This window comes from Chrysochloris asiatica, unplaced genomic scaffold (assembly GCF_000296735.1).
Source record: "Chrysochloris asiatica unplaced genomic scaffold, ChrAsi1.0 scaffold00043, whole genome shotgun sequence".
NCBI lineage: Eukaryota > Metazoa > Chordata > Mammalia > Afrosoricida > Chrysochloridae > Chrysochloris > Chrysochloris asiatica.
In genome coordinates, this window is record NW_006408561.1 from 19,443,443 (window position 1) to 19,460,628 (window position 17,186).

The 17,186-nt window shown below is 38.6% G+C and overlaps 1 protein-coding gene and 1 pseudogene across 8 annotated transcripts in view; one reads left to right on the forward strand and one right to left on the reverse strand.

The window, feature by feature from the left end:
• TNIK (TRAF2 and NCK interacting kinase) overlaps positions 1 to 17,186 on the reverse strand; it is a 549,276-nt gene that overhangs the window by 369,522 nt on the left and 162,568 nt on the right. The gene's annotated exons all lie outside the window — the stretch shown is intronic.
• Positions 1,922 to 3,015, forward strand: LOC102812387 (annotated as a pseudogene).

The following is a 17,186-nucleotide window of genomic DNA, read 5'->3' on the forward strand; positions in this document are numbered from 1 at the left end:
AATTACAATTTACTAAACTTCCAGAAGCACCAGGTTTTGTTGATTCCTGACATCCAAAAGCTCCTAAATGGAAAGATTACCCTGCTCTTTGGGAAAAGATCTGTTTCTTTAAAGAAAGAAGAACTGAGATCGCCTGTGGCTGTTTCTAATGTGCAAATAGCACAGAGACCAGGGTAAGGCTTATTCTCTGTTCCCAAGCTTCATCTCCATCCTCAAGACATCATAATAACTGAGGTTCATAATGTGGCTCAGGTTCCCATGAGTTCAATTTGTACAGTCAGTTTATCTAGGACAGTGTGCCTGAGTGTGTACAAGTGGGGAGAGCTGAAATTGTTTCCAATAGATTGTTTCAGATTACATATTAAAGGGCCCTAAAGAATTATCATGCTAATAGTTCTGGATAGCTGAAGAGAAGGATGGCTAAAATAACTAAGAAAATCACAAAGGTTATTTGACACAAATTTTGCTTCAAAATATTTTTCAATTTTGTTAGCCAATTTTGTCTGCTGTATTATGTAGTATGGAGTCCTGGTTTACCGGCGCTGCAGGATAATGTACTGGACCGCAAGGTTGGTTTGAACAGCAAGATCAGCAGTTCAAACTCATTATCTGGTCCTTGGAAACCCTATATACAGGGTCACTATGAGTCAGAACCAACTCAGTGGCACTTAACAACAACAACAATTATGTACTATACATGAAAAATTATCAGAACATGAAATGTACGAAGTATGAAACTAAGAAAATCGGAAGTTGTAAAAATGAAACAAAATGCATAAATATCAATATTCTAGGCATTAGTGAGCTGAAATTGACTGGCATTAGCCATTATGAATCTGACAGTCACATGTATTACTATGCTGGGAATGACACATTGAAGAGGAAAGGTATCATATTCATCATCAAAAAGATCATTTCAAGATCTGTCTTGAAGCACAATGATGTTTGTGATAGGATAATATCCATACTCCTATAAGAAGATGAGTTAATAAAACTATTATTCAAATTTACACACCAACCACTGAAACAAGTGATGATTAAATTGAAGAATTCTACCAACTTCTTCAGTCTGAAGTTGATCTAACATGCAATCAAGATGTATTGATCATTACTGGTGACTGGAATGCAAAGGTTGGAAACAAAAGCTGGGAAATATGGCCTTGGTGATAGAAGCAATGTTGGAAATTACATGATAGACATTTGAAACAAAACTGACTTCTTCATTGCAAATACCTTTTAAACAACATAGAAGATGACTATTCACATGGAATTCACCAGATGGAATACACAGAAATCAAACCGAGATGGTGGAAAAGCTTCATACCATCAGGCAAAACAAGGCCAGGAACTGACTACGGAACAGTCAGGTTTGTATGCAACTTCAAGATGAAGCTGAAGAAGATTAAAAGAAGTCCACAAGAGCCAAAATATGACCTTGAACATATCCCACCCCTATTTAGAGACCCTCTCCAGAACAGATATAATGAATTAGACAATAAAGACCAAAGAACAGAAGATTTGTGGGATGACATCAAGAACACCATACAGAAAGAAAGCAAAAAGTCATTAAAAAGACAAGAAAGAAGGAAAACACCAAAATGGATATCAGAAGAGACTCTGTAACTCACTCTCTAGCATAGAGTTATGAAAACAAATGGAAGAAGTAAGGAAGTAAAACAGCTGAATAGAAAATGTCAAAGGGCAGCTTAAAAAGAAATTCAAAGTAAAATAATTTAAGAAAATGTGCAAAGACCTGGAGTTAGAAAACCAAAAGGGAAGAACGGGCACAGCATTTCTCTAGCTGAGGGAACTGAAATAAAATTCAAGCCCTGACTTGAAATACTGAAGGATTCTATGGGTAAAATATTGAATGATGTAAAAATCATCAAAAGAAGATGGCAGGACCAAGCAAGATCCAGCATCCAGGAACAGAGTACCTTGCTCTACCCTTAGAATGAATGAAGACCAGAAATCAGACACTTATGCCCACAAAAAGCAGGATTTCATCTAGCACGTCCCCCAGATTCTCAAGGTGCTGACTGAGGATGAGATGGGACAGCCAGAGACAGGAGATGCTATTGCCCAGCTCAGGAAGGTCCTAGAGTACAATGTCCTTGGGGGCAAGTACAATTGAGGTTTGACGGTGCTGGCTATGTTACAGGAGCTGGTGGAGCCAAGGAAGCAGGATGCTGATAGTCTTCAGTGGGCCCTGACCATGGGCTTGTGTATGGAGCTGCTCCAAGCTTTTTTCCTGGTATTAGATGACATTATGGATGCATCCCTTACCCAACAGGGGCAGCCCTGCTGGTATCAGAAGCCAGGCATAGGTTTGGATGCCATCAATGACTCCATGCTGCTGGAAGCGTGTATCTACCATCTGCTGAAGCTGTACTGCCGGGAACGGCCCTATTATCTGAATCTGACTGAGCTCTTCTTACAGAGTTCCTATCAGACTGAGATTGGACAGACCCTGGGCCTCATCACTGCCCCCCAGGGAAACATGGATCATGGCAGATTCACTGAAAAGAGGTATAAATCTATTGTCAAGTACAAGACAGCTTTCTATTCTCTTTACCTTCCTGTGGCTGCTGCAATGTATATGACAGGCATTGATGGGGAGAAGGGGCATGCCAATGCCAAGAAGATCCTGCTGGAGATGGGTGAGTCTTTCAGATTCAGAATGATTTCCTTGACCACTTTGGTGACCCCAGTGTGACGGTCAAGGTTGGCACTGACATCCAGGACAATAAATGCAGCTGGCTGGTGGTTCGGTGTCTGCAACAGGCCTCTCCAGAACAGCGCCAGATCTTGCAGGTGAATTACGGGCAGAAGGAAACCAAGAAGGTGGCCTGAGTCAAGGCAATGTACGAGGAGATAGAGCTGCCTGCTGTGTTCAAGCAGTATGAGGAAGTCAGTTTCAGCACCTTTATAAGTCTCATCAAGCAGTACGCTGCTTCCCTGCCCCCGGCCATCTACCCGGTGCTAGCACACAAGATCTACAAGCAGAAAAAGTGACCTAGAGACTGGGAGGTGCTAGGAGGGGAGGTTCTCAATAAATTATTGTATAACCTTATATATATATAAGGTTATACACAGAATCACTGTACCAAAAAGAAATGGTCGAAGTTCAACCAATTCAAGAGGTAGCAATGAAACTCAAGTAAGAAATTCAAGGTGCACTGAAGACTCTGGGAATTAATCTAATACAAATTGAAATCTTCCAACAAACTGATGCAACACTAGAGGCACTCACTCTTCTATGCCAAGAAATTTGGAAGACAGCTACCTGGGTCAACTGAATTATTAATAACTTAGATTTAGACAAAACTAGAATACACAGATAAAATCAAAGCCAATGATTGTCATCTATTGTTGTGCATCAAAACCACCTGAGGACTTGTCAAAAAACAGACTGCTTTGCCCCATCCCCAGAATATCAATTCTGTTGTTTCTGTTGTTAAGTTCATTGGAGTGGGTTCCAACGCAAAGTGACCCTATAGAGGGTTTCCAAAGAGCAACTGGTGAGTTTGAACCACGGACCTTGTGGTTCAAACCGACCTTTCAGTCCAATGCTTTATCCTACAGTGTCACAGCAGGTCTAGGGTAAGATGTACAATGGTTAAGTGCTTGGTTGCTAAGGGTTGATCGTCTGAAACCACCAGCTGTTTTGCTGGAGAAAAGATGCACTCCTATAAAAATAACAGCCTAGGAAATCCTATGGGACAATTATACTCTGCTGTACACTCACCAGCAGTTGGAATTGACTAGAAGGCACACAATAACAAAACAAGACCCAGGAATTTGCATTTCATAATTGTTCCCTGGTGATGTTAACTTTGCGTTTAGGAAATCACCCCTTGAAAACCACTAACTTGTTACCTTTGAGTCCATTAAGCTTGGAAATCACGGAGACCCTAAATATGCGAGAATATAACTGTGCTCCACAGAATTTTGAATGAAAGATTCTCAACGTTTTTCAGTTAGCAGCCTTGCACCTAACAGTTTACACAACCAAGGTCAATAAAATTACAGTTAATGATGTTTAAAATGTATTTGTTCACAGTAAATACTTATGATTTACTCTACCATAGAGTTAAATGATCTTTGGTCTTGAATATGTTCTTCCTAGGATCATAAATGATCTGCTTATATTTCTAGAATGCCAAGGAAGTCCGCACCTCAGCAGCGTGGTACTTACAACCATCTACTCCTATAATATGTCTGTTCTAGCCCCCCAAAATTACTACTGACAAAGATAAAAGCTGTAAATGCTCTCAGATTTTGGAGAATCGATGTTAAAGGAAAGAAGCTAAGCTAAACCAGGGATGAGACTCCTACTTTAAGATTACAAGGATTCCTAGGATTGCAGGGGAGGCCTATGATGCAATTATACTTCAGTGTGATTTCATTTACCCAGATTGGTTTCTTCCTCAAGCTAAGTAGGGTTGAAGGCAGAGAAATAAGTAATGCTGAGCATGGAGAACCTTGAAGAATCGGGTAGACCTGAGCGGAAAAACACTGGAAACCTGTAGAAAACTGTGGAGTGGGATATGGACAGCAACTACAGAAACATGCTATGTGTGTGATCACCAACAATTTCTGTGGCCTCCTGAGCACACAGGAGAGAGACCTTTCCCTGTAGCCTTGCATCTATGAGGGGCCAAATGCCTAGCTGTGCCCCAGAGAATATGGCCAGAAGTACAGTGGTGTGCTGTATGAGGCCTGGCCCCTACCACGGCCCACAAAGTTAGACAGTCTCTTTCTTCAGGAATCTCTGCAGGAGTTTCTGCAGGAGACGCTAATGGACACAGCATCACTGGATATAAGACACCAGGATCTCTCAGACGCTATGTGGAGGAGAGTCCCTCATCAAGAACACTGGCTCTTGACTGCATAAGCAAAAAATAGATGTTAGAGCATTGTCACTTAGATTGGGCGAAGGAACAATTTGTTACAACAGCACAATCTATTGTTGCTACCTACCATCAAGTAAATATGATTCACCGCGACCCTATGTGTTATAAAATAGAAGTGTTCCGTATGATTTTCTTGGCTATATGTAATCATAAGGGAAGATCACCAAGTCTTTTCTTCTGTTGTTCAACTGTGCGAGTTTGAACCACCAATTTGCCAACCTTTAGATTACCAGTGAAACACAAACCATTTATATCAGCAAGCCTTCTCTAGTTAACACAACTATAGAAATGGAGGTGTGCAGACTGCCCCATCATCATAGCTGACTATCCTTTTCTGTTACATGGCTGGTTAGTTATGTGCCATCGAGTTGGTTCCAACTCACAGTGACCCTGTGTAGGGTTTCCAAAGCTGTAAATCTTTACAGGAACAGAAAGCCTCATCTTTCTCCTGTAGAGTGGCTGGTAGATTCAAACTGCTGACCTTTTGGTTAGCAGCCTAATGTATAACCCACTACACTACCAGGTATCTATTACATAGAACCTAATAATCCCAGATCCAGTAAATTAGAATACCAAAACTACAGCCAAGGAAACTGAAAGGCCCTGGATACTTCATATACATACAACACATTTTCCTACTTGGGGCTACACCTACTTATCAATTATCTCATTATCTGACATTCCACATATGGCTATAATAATAAAAACTGCTACTTATTTTGCTCATTGATGATGTACAACTGGAAGTAACAAACAAACCCCAGGTACACGGTGAGATTAATGCTGGCTGTGCTGGTTAAGGTTATTTGTCAATTTGGCAGTTACATAATGATATAATCACCCTTCATTTTGTGATCTGATGTGGTTAATTCTCCATTTCCACATAATGCTGATTTTTGTACAGCGGCTTGGTCTTCGGAACCTAACCATGTATGTAAGCAAGAATCATGTGTACACTAAAAAGTCCCTTCCAAAGGCCTGTTTCTTCTTTTGAAGATGACTAGACAATGTCTACCTAAGTACACAATTTAGGACATTTTTGTAGGTTTACTAATCCTTATGAAATATTTTTAAAGAAAGGATTTGAATGATGAATTGGTAGGAATCAAATATTTAAGTGTAATGTGCTTAATTAATTTAAAAACTCTCTTTTAAGATGATGCAACGGTTGGCATAAAGCTGAGTGCCTAAAATACGTACCAGTGAGAAGGATTTAAATGTTCAATTAAAACTGTTTGAGTTTTATTGATTGTGTGAGAAGTATTTAAATATGTAAACGGGACTGGCTCCCCATGTTCTCCAGCTTGGGTGCAGCTTCTGCCTGCCTCCTCTCCCTTCTAAGGAGACAGTCCCTGGGCAGACTGCTAGGGCAAGGAATCATGGAGGTACACAGCCTGAGGTCTTCAGTAGAACCTCACCCAAGGTGCACAAGACTGCCACTTTCTTGTTATTCCTCAAATACAGAAACACCTCATGCATACCAGAGTCCTTTACTACATATTACTTTGGCTCCAAACAGTCTTCCTTTATGTGAGTTAAAGACTCACTCCCGCATGCTCTGAAGTCACACTCAGCAAGAGCCTCTTGCTGCACACATACTCCCTAGCCCTTACTTATTATGTTTAACTCTAAACTGTTTTCACCATCAGACATGTTAAATATTACATGTTTATTTGTATATGGTCTGCTTCCTTTACTCCCATGAGTTTCATGTATCTCTAGGGTTTTGAACACTGCCTGGTACATGGTGTTGCTGTTGTTAATGGTCATCAAAATGGCTCACAATTCATGACAACCGCACACACAATGCAGCGAAATGTTGCCAGGTCCTGCGCCATAATCATGAATGGTGTTGATCACACTGTAGAGATCCATAGGGCTTTCATTGGCTGATTATCATAAGAATATCACCAGACTTTCTTCCTAGCCCATCTTAGTTTGTAAGCTCTGCTGAAACTTGTTTAACAACACAGCAGCAGGCAAGCCTCCAATGAAAAGATGCGTTGTAGCTGTGCATGAGGTATACTGCCCAACAATTAAAACCAGGTATTTTGTTGTTACATGCTGTCGTCGGTTCCGTATGTTAAGTGATGTCAGTCGGCCTGATAGTGACCCTGTATACGGTTTCCAAGGAGTTGCTGGTGAGCTTGAACCTTACGTTTCAAACTCACATTAATCCACAGCACCTGCATAAATACAAGGTGAGAGTTCTATCATTGGACTACCGATGCCTCCTGTCTAGCACAAATTAGTCCCTTAATAAATATCTTGAATGAGTAAATGAATGGCCAATTTCTTCCAGTCAAAACTGGTAAATTTCAGTCATCTAACTTTCTGGAAATCTTTAATAGAATATGACTATGGGCTAGATCCTGATATTTTGGCCATACAAGTACGAGAGGATTTTCCTATAAGTCTTTTGCCAAACTATTAGACAATTTGCTTTTCATATTGTCCAGGAATGTTGTTTCATTCTCGGTAAATCTGTCCTAGAAAATACATCTGAATTGAAGTCTCTTTGTTGGCAAATTTATATTTTAAGACACCATGTATGTTGGAAACTTGGCTGTTACAAATGGGTTGTGTTCTAAAAGCTCATAACTTAGAGCCTGTTTTCCCTCAAAAGGATGTTATGAGGAGGTGTAGTGGCCAGTCCACAAATTACTAAAGCAACCCTACCCCAGGCACTACCCAGATAATAATGATGTGACATGTGAGAGTCTGTCCAAGAGGAAAAAAGGGAAAAGATGAAAAGTGTTTCCCTTCTCCCGTTTTATCAATGCAGCACTGGTTATATGCAAAGATCTAAAGAACTCTCCATTTGCATTTAGTATCCTCCCAGGGCCTTTCTAACCTGCTTCTGAGGCCATCCCCAGTCTCAGCTCCCACAGGAAACCTAATCCCATCTTGTAAAAGCCCCACCTTGACCAGTCTTTCAGAGTAAGCCCTGAAGTACACCTTAAATTTATTTCAAGATGAGAAGATAAGAAGAAAAACACACTCTAATTATTTGTCTATGAAAATTATTAATACTTTAGACAAGAAAAGATTAACTTTGGGTGGTAAAATATTACAAGAAGATGAAGGATAAGAGTGATGCTACATGTCATTATTTCCATAGATTTATACTGATGACTTATGATTTATTATTATTTTATGTAAAAATCAAGTTGCTGCCCTGCAATTAAACATTTGGACCAGAAGACAGCGAATGAGGGGTGGAACACACACTCTGCCATTGACTGGCTTTGTGACCTTAACCTTTCTGAAACTCAGCAGTAAAAACGGGGGAAAACCAAAACAAAACCATTTATTTTGATCAGTCTGAGAGTTAATACCTTTAGATACTAGATAAAGGAACCCTGGTGGTGCTGTAGGATAATCACTGGGCTGCTAACCAGGACTTTGGCAGTTCAAACCCCAAAACCACTCTAGAAGAAAGGTGAGGCTTTTTGCTCCCGAAAAGACTGATGGTCTCAGATAGTCTACATAGAGTCAATATGAGTAGAATTTGCTCTGTGGTAGTGAGTGCAATACTAAATAAGGAGCCCTGGTGATACAGGGGCTAAACACTCAGCTGCTGACCAAAAGGCCAGAGGTTTGAACCCACAGCTGCTCCAGGAGAGAAAGATGTAGCTGTCTGCTTCGGGAAAGATTAGTCTTGGAAACATCTACCATTCTTTACAGTTACTATGAGTCGGAACTGAGTGGATAACAAGGGTTTGGGTTTGATTGCTTTTTGGTTTTTAAGATACTGCATTCAATCCAGAAAAAATATTAAGTGCCATTGTCATTTTAAAAATACTCTGGTAGCGTAGTGGTTACGAATCGGGCTACGAACCTTAAGGCCAGCAGTTCGAAACTACCAGCCGCTCCGCAGGAGAAAGATGAGGCGTTCTGCTCTCGTAAAGATTTACAGCCTCGGAAACCCTATACAGGGTCGCTATGGGTTGGAACCGACTCGACGGCACTTAACAACAACAACAACAACAATATGATAAATAATTCCTCATTGATTTCTCACTATTTCCTGAGGTATTAACATTTGGCTATTTCACTTCAGCTTATTCCTCCTGGATATATTTCAAAAAAAACAACAACAACAAAATTAAATATCAAGCAAATGTAGTAGAAAACATCAGCACTTTCGGACAGAGAAATGTGTCCCAATCTCAACTCTTTTACTAATTAGTAGTGTGTCTTCAGACCATTCATCTTAAATTCCATGAACCTCCATTGCCTGAAATATAAAATGAGGATAAAATTTGCATTTTTCAGGGTTGTTATGAGGATGAGAAATGATAGAGTAAAAACATTCAGCACAGAGTAGGCCTGACTGTTATCCTAAAGAAGGTAATGGCAAAGTCAAGAAAATAAGAGATTCAATGCCTCTTTATTTATGCCACTCATTAGCTAAGGATCACACACTGTGAATGAAGAAAAGCCCAGTGGAGTCAATAAAATGTGAAGTGAAGCCTAATTCATTTTTATAATATGACCTACTTTCAGCTACTTTTGATTCATATGAACAACTGAAGATGTACAGAAATTATTCTGCAAAGATTGCTCATTAAAACCATTTTCTTTTCTTCATGGCTTTGAGTTTTGAGGGATAAGAAAACAGGTTTTTTTGTTTTTTTCTGTCATAAGCATCTTTTGAAAGACCCCAGCAGTGAGCTTACGGTGTGACTTTCAAAATCAATGCAATGTCAAAAGTAGTTGGAGACGGTGGATGGCCTGAGTATCCTCAGGTTTTAATTTCACTAAGTTATGCAGCTTCTATTAGGCAACTTTGACTGCCCAAAATAAATTACTGAAAATTAAAAAAGAAAAAACTAAAATTCCAAATGATCTCCCTACCTAAGAGATACCAACAGATACACCTCTACATAATGCTCTATGGAAACGGCCTAGCTGTGCTGGCTTTACATTTGGTATCATTGTGCTTACAGGCATACTAGAAAAAACAAATGGTTGCTGTGGACGCCAACGTCTGGTGACCCCATGTGAGTCACAGATGAACTGTGTTCCATAGGGTTTTCAATGGCTGTTTGTTTCCAGCGGTAGACCGTGTTCCATAGGGTTTTCAATGCCTATTTGTTTCTAGTGGTAGACCATCAGGTCTTTCTTCTGAGACATCTCTGAGTAGATTGGAACCTCCAACCTTTTGGTTAGTAGTCAAGTGTGTTAACAGTTTACACTACCACCCAGGGTTTTCCACACAACCCTGGGTTTAACCTAAGTCAATTTAATAGCATTGGAATTTTAGACAGCAAACTTGATGAAGGGAAACTATTTCCAGAATCTGTGGAGTACCTTTGGAAAGTGCTGTTGTCTCTTCCTTCAGGGACTACAGTATTCTTTAACCAATTTAATCTATCTGGTAACAAAGAAATAAGGCAGGAAGCCTTATTTCCCACAGGGCTAAACAAGGACTAATAATAGCCAACCAAACGGTCTCTTAATTTTCCTTTTCCTCTCTGGCTGGCCTTCTAGAGATATAAGCTTTTCCTTAGTTAAGGATATTCACTCAGAAAGCAGCAGCATACTAGTACAAAAAAGAGTAGGGTGTTATCCTTTTATTTATTTTTTTGACATACCAGGAATTGTACATGGTATGAATTCGTAACTAGGCAGGTGGAAAATGTGAGGTAAAACCTTCTAGGGGGAATCCTTACTGTTGTCATTATTGATAGCTGTCATCAAATTGATTCTGACACTTGATGCCACCATATGTGCAAAGTAAAACTATTCCATTAAGATTTTCAAGGTTGTGATCCTTATTCCACAAACCAAACCCAATGGTGAATCACTATTCTGCTCTTCAGACTTACCATCCAAATTATGATTTGTTGTTGTTGAGTGCCAGAGAGTCAGATGCGACTCATAGCAACCCTATATAGGGTTTCCAAGAGTAGTTTGGTTTTGAACTGCCAACCTTGTGGTCCAGTGCATTATCCTGCAGTGCCACACCAGGACTTATGACACACCAAATCATCGTGATTTTATGTTCCTACCCTAATGACCTCTGAATTAAAGTACCCACAGGACTCCTACCCAAAGAAGAATAAATGGCAAAGGAGTGAATGGGATGTGTGTGTGTGAAGTCTGTGTGACTTCATTTTAAAATGTAAGAGAGCACCATACATTATATAGTCTTCCCACAAAACAACTAAGAAAATCACAAGTTACAGAGGTGCCAATTTTTTTTTAACTAAATTCTTGAGTTGTCCAATACAAACCTTTGAAACCATGATATAAAAAAGCTTTTGTTATCTCCTGATACAACAGCATCTGCTCTAATTTCTCACTGAGTGAAAAGCGCTGAAGGTTGTTAACAAGTTCTAAAGTGCTTTTGTGGACCATTTCCTCTTCTTTCAACTTGAATTAAGGGGCTATGACATCAGTTTAGTCCATAACTTCACTCTCCACCACCCCCTTCCCCCCAGTCCCAGGGTCATTCACTGGAGCTTTCTTAGAGGAGTTTCAATCTGAATAATAGAGCAAAGAGAATCCCTAAATACTAATTGCTGTCATTTTTTAATATTTTCTGTGATGGCTTGACTTGCTAAAATGACAGGGTTTAGTATTTTTAGCTCCCAGCGTTAGTGAGTTGATTAGTCAAAACAAAGTATTAAAATAGCATCTACTTGGTAAATTCAACTCCAAATGACTGTATCTTAAACTCACACCCATTACAAACTCTTATTAACACTGAGGGTATTTTCAACAATTTATTGTGTTTTAGGTGGTGAAAGGTTACACAGCAAATTAGTTTCCCATTCAACAATTCATACACCAATTGTTCTGTGACATCAGTTGCTATCCACACAATGTGCCAGAATCTCTCCATTTCCTTCTTGCCTTCTCCATTTCCATCTGTCCAGTTCCCCTACCTCTTCTTGCCTTCACATCTTTGCTCTGGGACAAATGTTGCTAATTTGGTTTCATACGGTTGATTTTATAAAGAGCACATTCTTCAGGATGTTATTTTATATTTGGGTGAAAGGTGACCTCTGGGAGAGGTTTCAGTTCGAATTGAATGGATGTCTTAGGGTGTTAATCTCAGAAGTTCCTTCCACCTCCATCAGTCCAATAAAAATGACAATTTTTATGAATTTGAGTTTTGTTCTACAATTTTATTCCATTGTAACTAGGATGTTCTATTCTGTCCATGGTCAGTGTAGTCCATAGTGGTATCTAAGCATGATCTAGTTCTTGGGACTCAGGTTAGAGGAGTGCCAGTAGTCCAGTAGACTAATTGTTTCTTTAAGTCTTGGTTTTCTTCTATCTCCTTTGCTATAGATGCAACTATTAACAAATGTTGTATCATAAATGGCCACTTGTGAGCTTTGATAATCCCAGATGCCACTCACCAAACAAGTATATAGCACATAACCTTTATGAACTATATTATGCCATGAGTGTTGGAGAAGCATACATACTTGGAAGTTTGGATCTATATGTCTATGAGGTCAAGTTGGTTCACTGTATTTTTAATTTTCTGTGTTTTTATTGTTTTTTTTTCTAGGTGTTTTGTCCATTGTCATAAGTGGTGTATTCAAGTCTCCTAATATTATTGCAGAACGGTACAACTCTCTTTCCAATTCTGTTAGCATTTGTTCTATGTATTGTGAAGCACTGTCATTGGGTGCATAAATATTTATTCTTGTTATGTCTTCATGGTGGACTGACCTTTTAATTATTATACAGTACCCTTCTTTATCTCTTATAATGGATTTTGACTTAAAATGTATTTTATCTGAAATTACTATTGTTATTCTGGCTCTCTTAGATACTATTTGCTAGATTTTTTTTTTTTTCATTCTTTGATTTTTAACTTATTTTGTGTCTCTTGTAGGCACATTGATGGGTCATTAAAAAAAAAAAATCTATCCTTCCTATCTCTTTAATGGTGCATTTAATCCATTTAGATCCAGTGTGATTAATGATATGGATTTATTCATGCCATTCTGTTACACTTTTTTTGTGGTATCTTTTGTTCCTTTTAATTTTCTGTGCCAAGTTCTTTTTGTATATGGATTTTCTTTTCCCTATCAATTATTGTAAACCCTGGTGTGATGCTGTAGGATAAGCACTAGATGGTTAACCACAAGGTTGACAGTTCAAACCCATCAGCTATTCATGGAAACCCTCTACAGGATCATTATGAGTCAGAACTACTAACTCAACAGCCCACAATAAAAACATCATCAACCACTGCTGCTTTTTGTGTATATACTGAGTCTTTTGGCTTTCTTCTTTAATTTGGTGATTACATTTATCATTTTTCTTTACAGTTACCATGAGGTGTACTTTAATTCTCTTAAAATTCAAATAATCTGTTATATTTTAAATCATCTTGGCTTTCTCCCCATATAACTACATATTTTCATCCATTTACTTTATTTACAAGTTCTCAGTGTTTACAGCTTAACATCGGTGGTACCCAATGGCTGGGTGGTTTTTTTGGGCGGGGGGGCTTTATTTTGCTTTTGTGAAGTCTTTATCTGGGTTGGGTGATATTGTCATGTGTCTTTAAGTCAGGTCCTTGTCTAATACTACTAGTTCCTTACCAGAAGAACTCCCTTAAACCCTTAAATATTCCTTTTATGGTTGATCGTGTTGTTGTTGTTAAGTGCCATTGAGTCAGTTCCAATTCTCAGCAACCCAGTATAGGGTTTTCCAGGGAGCAGCAGGTGAGCTTGAACTGCTGACTTCATAGCTCAAACAGATCTTGTAATCCAGACTGATCTGGTTTGTACAAATTTTCTTAGTTTCTGCTTAACTGGTGATGTCTAGGTTTCATCATTATTTCTGAAAGACAATTTTGTTAGATATGTAATTCTTGGTTGGTTATTCTTTTTTTTTTTTTCAGAATTTTATGCAAGGGGGCTTCAAAAACTTCCATGAAAATTCCATTACCTTTTCATTCCATTTACTCATGAACTTTAAAAATCCCCTCACATATGTCATCCCATTGCCTTCTTGCCTACATGTTTTCTTACGAGAAACCTGCACTTAGTCTGAGCAATGACCCTTTGTAAGCGATATTTTTCAAAAGCTGCTTTCAGAACGCTTTGTCTTAGGTTTTGAAAATTTTGATTATGGAATCCTGTTGTGGTGCAATAGGATAAGCACTGAATCCAGTGCTGACCACAATGTTAAAAGTTCAAACCTACCAGGCACTTCTTGGGAACCCTACACAGGGTTACTATGAGTAGCAATCAAATCCTAGTACTAAACAACAAAATTGAACTCCTAGCACTAAACAACAAAAAACACCATGAAATCATGTTAGACAATGAATAAGGAAGATTGTAGATGAATCAATGCATTTGAATTATGGTGTTGGCAAGAAACATTCATAGTATCATGGACTGTCAGAAGACCAAACAAATCTTTTGTCAAAGAAGAACAGTCAGAATATTTCTGAGAAGCAAGTATGGCAAGACTTTGTCTCTCATTCTTTGGAAATGTTGTCAGGAGATACCAGTCCTGGAAAAGGGCATCATATGCTTTGTAAAGTGGAGGGTCAACAAAAAAGAAGAAGACCCCCAACAAGATGGATTGACACCGTGGCAGCAACACTGGACTCAAACATAACATTTGTGAGATGGCACAGAATCAGGCAGAATTTCATTCTGTTGTACACAGGATCATTGAGTCAGAATCAACTCGATGACAGCTAAAAACAACAACATATTATGAATGGTGTTCACTGACTTTCTTGAATGGCAATTTTCTCATCTTTCATGATCTTTAGGAAGTTTTCCGTCAATGTATCTTCAAAAATTCTATTTTTTCTTTATCTTCTGGAATTCCTATTATGCACAAATCACTCCTTTGTATGGTTTTCCACATGACTCTCAGGATTCTTAATTTTATTCATTCTTTTCTCTGATTGCTCTTCAAACAAATTGTTGTTATTGCTGTTAAGCGCAGTCAAGTTGGTTCCAACTCAGCAACCCTGTATAGGGTTTCCTAGGAATGGCTGGTAAGTTTGATCTGCTGACCTTGCAGTCCAAATTGACCTCGTTGTCCAGTGCTTATCCAACAGCTTCACACCACGACTTCTCAAACAAATTAATATCAAGGAAATTGTCCTCTATTTCATTTATTCCTCCTTCTACTGATTCAATTCTACTTGTGTTCTTCCATTGTGTAATCTATTTTGGATTTTTTTGTTAATCTTCTGACTTCTAGCTGTTGTTTTTGTGTCATTTTTAACGGTGTGTTGAGTTAGTTGTTTTGTTCTTATGTTGTTTTCCTGAATTCTTCTGGGGTCTCTTTCTGTGTTTTCCTTGATTTCTTTGAGAATCCTGATTACAAGTCTTTTGAATAATAAAACTGCCTTTAATATGGCTAAGAAAGTCTGAGAAGAAATAATACATATCCTAGCTCAAACAGAAGGATGAATAATTACTTTTGGCCTAAATATACACCTACGTTGGATTAAAATCCAAAAGCACGCCTATAATAAACAATTAGTGTTGCTGTTGTTGTTGTTGTTGTTGAGCATCACTGAGTCAGTTCTGAGTCACAGAAAGCCTGCATAGATTTTCCAAGGTTGTGAGTTGGAACCACCACCCACCAATCTTGCAGTTATTAATTCAATACATACCCTATAGTGCCATACAAGGACTCCATGATAAACAACAGATTCATTTAAATCACTTTATAACAAATAGCAATGCTAAAAAGTTTCTGAATGTTTTAACATTCTATCCACAAAATCTGAAATGTTCAGGATCTCAGTGAAACAGAGCATTACTAATAAATAAATGGTTGTTGTGGTTAAGTTTCTTCCAGTCTCTTCCAACCCAGAGTGAACCCTGTATAGGGTTTCCTAGGAGAGGCTGGTGAGCTTGAACCACTGACCTTGTGGCTCACACCCACTTTGCAGTCTAGCATATTAACCAGCAACACCACACCAGGACTTCTAAGTAAATGGTTGTTATTCCTGTTCTTAAGTGCCATTGAGTTGGTTCCAAGCCATAGTGACCCTGTATAGGGTTTGCAAGGAGCGGCTGGCAAGCTTGAACCACTGACATTGCAGTTCAAACAACTTTGCAGTCTGCACATTAGCCCACCACATCACACCAGGATTCCCAATGGCAGTCTAAGTCAAATACGTCTCTTTGATGAAGAACATTGTTTTTCTTTAAAAGCCTACTTTAAAATTAAATCCAAATTATTACAAAAAGGTATCTTGTGACAATGTAAGCCACAGACTTTATTTCTAATTATCTTGAAGTAACTTATTTATACTAGTCTTTAAAAATAACATATATTAAGGGATACTGGGAGAGGTATACGGAAACTCTGTACTACATCTCTATGTTTCTTTAAAGCTATAACTATTCTAATAAATTTTATTTATAAATACAGTTTTTACTGTAAAATATGAGGAACATATGAAAGTATAAAAAAGAAAGACTGATAAAAATAAACATATGCATAACTATATTTATCTATGTGCATGAACATGAAGGAGAGACAGACTACTTCTAAATATTTAGTCAATGAAAACCTTATGAATAGCAGTGGAACACTGTCATCACCAGAATACTAAATATTGAAACAGGTTGAAAAGCACCAGAATATTGTCAGATATAGTACTAGATTATGAGACCCTCAGGTTGGAAAGCACTCAAAATATAACAGGGAAGATAATGCCTCCTCACAGTAAACTTGACCCTGGCGACACAAATGGAGTAAAACCTTAAGACCTTCATTTGCTGAAGGTGCACAACTCAAAATGAATAGAATCAGTTGTAAACATCCATTAATAATCAGAACATGGAATATATGACGTATGAATCCAAGAAAACTGGGAATTGTCAAAAATTAAATGGAACGCATAACATTAATATCCTAAGCATTGTTGTTGTTGTTGTTAGGTGCCATCGAGTCGGTACCAACTCATAGTGACCGTATGCACAGCAGAATGAAACACTGCCCGATCCTAGGCCAACCTCATACTGTCGCTATTTGAGTCCACTGATGCTGCCACTTGACCAACCCATCTTGTTGGGGATATTCCTCTTTTTCTCCAACCTTCCACCTTACCAAACATGATATCCTTCTCCAGAGACTGGTCCCTCCTGACAATATATACGAATTATGAGAAACGATGTTTGGCCATCTTGGCCTCCAAGGAGCACTCAAGCTGCACTTCTTCTGAAATGGATCTATTGATTCTTTTGGCAGCCCATGGCACTTTCAATATTCTCCTCCAACACCACAACTCAAAGGCATCAATTTTTC